Consider the following 6,477-nt stretch of genomic DNA (forward strand, 5'->3'; position numbering starts at 1 on the left):
AACTATGATTTTAATTTCTAACCATTTCAACACAATAATATATACCAAATAGTGTTGTGTGCCAAGTTTTGTGCAAAACAAACCAAGTTTGAGCTACTTTATGCGCAAATGTGCCAAAAACGCTTAAAAATGTATAAAATCGCAACTTAACACGTAATTTCTAGCAAATAACTATGATTTTCAATTCTAATCACTTCAACACAATAATATATACCAAATAGTGTTGTGCGCCAAGTTTCATGCAAAACAAACAAAGTTTAAGCTACTTTATGCGCAAAAGTGCCAAAACGCTTAAAAACCTATAAAATCGCAATTTAACACATAATTTCAAGCATATGACTATGATTTTAAATTCTAACCACTTCAACACAATAATATATACCAAATAGTGTTGTGTGCCATGTTTCGTGCAAAACAAACCAACTTTAAGCTACTTTATGCGCAAAACTGCCAAAAACGCTTAAAAACGCATAAAATCGCAACTTAACACGTAATTTCTAGCATATAACTATGATTTTCAATTATAACCACTTCAACACAATAATATACCAAATAGTGTTGTGTGCCAAGTTTCGTGCAAAAGAAACCAAGTTTGGGCTACTTTATGCGCAAAACTGCCAAAAACGCTTAAAAACGCATAAAATCACAACTTAACATGTAATTTCTAGCATATAACTATGATTTTAAATTCTAACCACTTCAACACAATAATTTATACCAAATAGTGTTGTGTGCGAAGTTTCGTGCAAAAGAAACCAAGTTTGAGCTACATTATGCGCAATAGTGCTAAAAACGCTTAAAAACGCATAAAATCGCAACTTAACATGTAATTTCTAGCATATGACTATGATATTCAATTCTAACCACTTCAATACAATAATATATACCAAATACTGTTGTGTGCACAGTTTCGTGCAAAAGAAACGAAGTTTGAGCTACATTATGCGCAAAAGTGCCAAAAACGCTTAAAAACGCAAAAAATTGCAACTTAACACAAAATTTCTATCATATGACTACGATTTTCAATTCTAACAACATCAACACAATAATATATACCAAATAGTGTTGTGTGCCATGTTTCATGCAATACAAACCAAGTTTGAGCTAATTTATGCGCAAAAGTGCCAAAAACTCTTAAAAACGCATAAAATCACAACTTAACACGTAATTTCTAGCATATGACTATGATTTTCAATTCTAACCACTTCAACACAATAATATATACCAAATATTGTTGTGTGCCAAGTATCGTGCAAAACAAACCACGTTTGAGCTAATTTATGCGCAAAAGTGCCAAAAACGCTTAAAAACGCATAAAATCGCAACTTAACACGTAATTTCTATCATATAACTATGATTTTAATTTCTAACCATTTCAACACAATAATATATACCAAATAGTGTTGTGTGCCAAGTTTTGTGCAAAACAAACCAAGTTTGAGCTACTTTATGCGCAAATGTGCCAAAAACGCTTAAAAATGTATAAAATCGCAACTTAACACGTAATTTCTAGCAAATAACTATGATTTTCAATTCTAATCACTTCAACACAATAATATATACCAAATAGTGTTGTGCGCCAAGTTTCATGCAAAACAAACAAAGTTTAAGCTACTTTATGCGCAAAAGTGCCAAAACGCTTAAAAACCTATAAAATCGCAATTTAACACATAATTTCAAGCATATGACTATGATTTTAAATTCTAACCACTTCAACACAATAATATATACCAAATAGTGTTGTGTGCCATGTTTCGTGCAAAACAAACCAACTTTAAGCTACTTTATGCGCAAAACTGCCAAAAACGCTTAAAAACGCATAAAATCGCAACTTAACACGTAATTTCTAGCATATAACTATGATTTTCAATTATAACCACTTCAACACAATAATATACCAAATAGTGTTGTGTGCCAAGTTTCGTGCAAAAGAAACCAAGTTTGGGCTACTTTATGCGCAAAACTGCCAAAAACGCTTAAAAACGCATAAAATCACAACTTAACATGTAATTTCTAGCATATAACTATGATTTTAAATTCTAACCACTTCAACACAATAATTTATACCAAATAGTGTTGTGTGCGAAGTTTCGTGCAAAAGAAACCAAGTTTGAGCTACATTATGCGCAATAGTGCTAAAAACGCTTAAAAACGCATAAAATCGCAACTTAACATGTAATTTCTAGCATATGACTATGATATTCAATTCTAACCACTTCAATACAATAATATATACCAAATACTGTTGTGTGCACAGTTTCGTGCAAAAGAAACGAAGTTTGAGCTACATTATGCGCAAAAGTGCCAAAAACGCTTAAAAACGCAAAAAATTGCAACTTAACACAAAATTTCTATCATATGACTACGATTTTCAATTCTAACAACTTCAACACAATAATATATACCAAATAGTGTTGTGTGCCATGTTTCATGCAATACAAACCAAGTTCGAGCTACTTTACGCGCAAAAGTGCCAAAAACGCTTAAAAACGCATAAAATCGCAACTTAACACGTAATTTCTAGCATATGACTATGATTTTCAATTCTAACCACTTCAACACAATAATATATACCAAATAGTGTTGTGTGCCAAGTTTCGTGCAAAACAAACCAAGTTTAAGCTACTTTATGCGCAAAACTGCCAAAAACGCTTAAAAACGCATAAAATCGCAACTTAACACGTAATTTCTAGCATATAACTATGATTTTCAATTATAACCACTTCAACACAATAATATACCAAATAGTGTTGTGTGCCAAGTTTCGTGCAAAAGAAACCAAGTTTTGGCTACTTTATGCGCAAAACTGCCAAAAACGCTTAAAAACGCATAAAATCACAACTTAACATGTAATTTCTAGCATATAACTATGATTTTAAATTCTAACCACTTCAACACAATAATTTATACCAAATAGTGTTGTGTGCCAAGTTTCGTGCAAAAGAAACCAAGTTTGAGCTACATTATGCGCAATAGTGCTAAAAACGCTTAAAAGCGCATAAAATCGCAACTTAACATGTAATTTCTAACATATGACTATGATATTCAATTCTAACCACTTCAATACAATAATATATACCAAATACTGTTGTGTGCACAGTTTCGTGCAAAAGAAACGAAGTTTGAGCTACATTATGCGCAAAAGTGCCAAAAACGCTTAAAAACGTAAAAAATTGCAACTTAACACAAAATTTCTATCATATGACTAAGATTTTCAATTCTAACAACTTCAACACAATAATATATACCAAATAGTGTTGTGTGCCATGTTTCATGCAATACAAACCAAGTTTGAACCACTTTATGCGCAAAAGTGCCAAAAACGCTTAAAAACGCATAAAATCGCAACTTAACACGTAATTTCTAGCATATGACTATGATTTTCAATTCTAACCACTTCAACACAATAATATATACCAAATAGTGTTGTGTGCCAAGTTTTGTGCAAAACAAACCAAGTTTGAGCTACTTTATGCGCAAAAGTGCCAAAAATGCTTAAAAACGTATAAAATCGCAACTTAACACGTAATTTCTAGCAAATAACTATGATTTTCAATTCTAACCACTTCAACACAATAATATATACCAAATAGTGTTGTGTGCCAAGTGTCGTGCAAAACAAACCAAGTTTGAGCTACTTTATGCGCAAAAGTGCCAAAACGCTTAAATACCTATAAAATCGCAACTTAACACATAATTTCAAGCATATGACTATGATTTTAAATTCTAACCACTTCAAAACAATAATATATACCAAATAGTGTTGTGTGCCAAGTTTCGTGCAAAACAAACCAAGTTTAAGCTACTTTATGCGCAAAACTGCCAAAAACGCTTAAAAACGCATAAAATCACAACTTAACACGTAATTTCTAGCATATAACTATGATTTTCAATTATAATCACTTCAACACAATAATATATACCAAATAGTGTTGTGTGCCAAGTTTCGTGCAAAAGAAACCAAGTTTGAGTTACTTTATGCGCAAAACTGCCAAAAACGCTTAAAAACGCATAAAATCACAACTTAACACGTAATTTCTAGCATATGACTATGATTTTAAATTCTAACCACTTCAATACAATAATAAATACCAAATACTGTTGTGTGCACAGTTTCGTGCAAAAGAAACGAAGTTTGAGCTACAATTTGCGCAAAAGTTCCAAAAACGCTTAAAAACGCAAAAAATTGCAACTTAACACAAAATTTCTATCATATGACTACGATTTTCAATTCTAACAACTTCAACACAATAATATATACCAAATAGTGTTGTGTGCCATGTTTCATGCAATACAAACCAAGTTTGAGCTACTTTATGCGCAAAAGTGCCAAAAACGCTTAAAAACGCATAAAATCGCAACTTAACACGTAATTTCTAGCATATGACTATGATTTTCAATTCTAACCACTTCAACACAAAAATATATACCAAATATTATTTTGTGCCAAGTTTCGTGCAAAACTAACCACGTTTGAGCTACTTTATGCGCAAAAGTGCCAAAAGCGCTTAAAAACGCATAAAATCGCAACTTAACACGTAATTTCTATCATATAACTATGATTTTCAATTCTAACCACTTTAACACAATAATATATACCAAATAGTGTTGTGTGCCAAGTTTTGTGCAAAACAAACCAAGTTTTAGCTACTTTATGCGCAAAAGTGCCAAAAACGCTTAAAAACGCTTAAAATCGCAACTTAACACGTAATTTCTAGCAAATAACTATGTTTTCAATTCTAACCACTTCAACACAATAATATAAACCAAATTGTATTGTGTGCCAAGTTTCGTGCAAAACAAACCAAGTTTACGCTACTTTATGCAGAAAAGTGCCAAAACGCTTAAAAACCTATAAAATCGCAACTTAACACATAATTTCAAGCATATGACTATGATTTTCAATTCTAACCACTTCAACACAATAATATATACCAAATAGTGTTGTGTGCCAAGTTTCGTGCAAAACAAACAAGTTTAAGCTACTTTATGCGCAAAATTGCCAAAAACGCTTAAAAACGCATAAAATCACAACTTAACATGTAATTTCTAGCATATAACTATGATTTTCAATTCTAACCACTTCAACACAATAATGTATACCTAATAGTGTTGTGTGCCAAGTTTCGTGCAAAAGAAACCAAGTTTGAGCTACATTATGCGCAATAGTGCTAAAAACGCTTAAAAACGCATAAAGTCGCAACTTAACACGTAATTTCTAGCATATGACTATGATTTTCAATTCTAACCACTTCAATACAATAATATATACCAAATACTGTTGTGTGCACAGTTTCGTGCAAAAGAAACGAAGTTTGAGCTACATTATGCGCAAAAGTGCCAAAAATGCTTAAAAACGCAAAAAATTGCAACTTAACAAAAAATTTCTATCATATGACTACGATTATCAATTCTAACAACTTCAACACAATAATATATACCAAATAGTGTTGTGTGCCATGTTTCATGCAATACAAACCAAGTTTGAGCTACTTTATGCGCAAAAGTGCCAAAAACGCTTAAAAACGCATAAAATCGCAACTTAACACGTAATTTCTAGCATATGACTATGATTTTTAATTCTAACCACTTCAACACAATAATATATACCAAATATTGTTTTGTGCCAAGTTTCGTGCAAAACAAACCACGTTTGAGCTACATTATGCGCAAAAGTGCCAAAAACGCTTAAAAACGCATAAAATCGCAACTTAACACGTAATTTCTATCTTATAACTATGATTTTCAATTCTAACCACTTCAACACAATAATATATACCAAATAGTGTTGTGTGCCAAGTTTTGTGCAAAACAAACTAAGTTTGAGCTACTTTATGCGCAAAAGTGCCAAAAACGCTTAAAAACGTATAAAATCGCAACTTAACACGTAATTTCTAGAAATAACTATAATTTTACATTCTAACCACTTCAACACAGTACTATATACCAAATTGTGTTGTATGCCAAGTTTCGTGCAAAACAAACCAAGTTTAAGCTATTTTATGCGGAAAAGTGCCAAAACGCTTAAAAACCTATGAAATCGCAACTTAACACATAATTTCAAGCATATGACTATGATTTTCCATTCTAACCACTTCAACACAATAATATATACCAAATAGTGTTGTGTGCCAAGTTTCGTGCAAAACAAACTAAGTTTAAGCTACTTTATGCGCAAAACTGCCAAAAACGCTTAAAAACGCATAAAATCGCAACTTAACACGTAATTTCTAGCATATGACTATGATTTTCAATTCTAACCACTTCAACACAAAAATATATACCAAATATTGTTTTGTGCCAAGTTTCGTGCAAAACTAACCACGTTTGAGCTACTTTATGCGCAAAAGTGCCAAAAGCGCTTAAAAACGCATAAAATCGCAACTTAACACGTAATTTCTATCATATAACTATGATTTTCAATTCTAACCACTTCAACACAATAATGTATACCAAATAGTGTTGTGTGCCAAGTTT

Source organism: Amaranthus tricolor, chromosome 9 (assembly GCF_026212465.1).
Source record: "Amaranthus tricolor cultivar Red isolate AtriRed21 chromosome 9, ASM2621246v1, whole genome shotgun sequence".
Classification (NCBI taxonomy): Eukaryota; Viridiplantae; Streptophyta; class Magnoliopsida; order Caryophyllales; family Amaranthaceae; genus Amaranthus; species Amaranthus tricolor.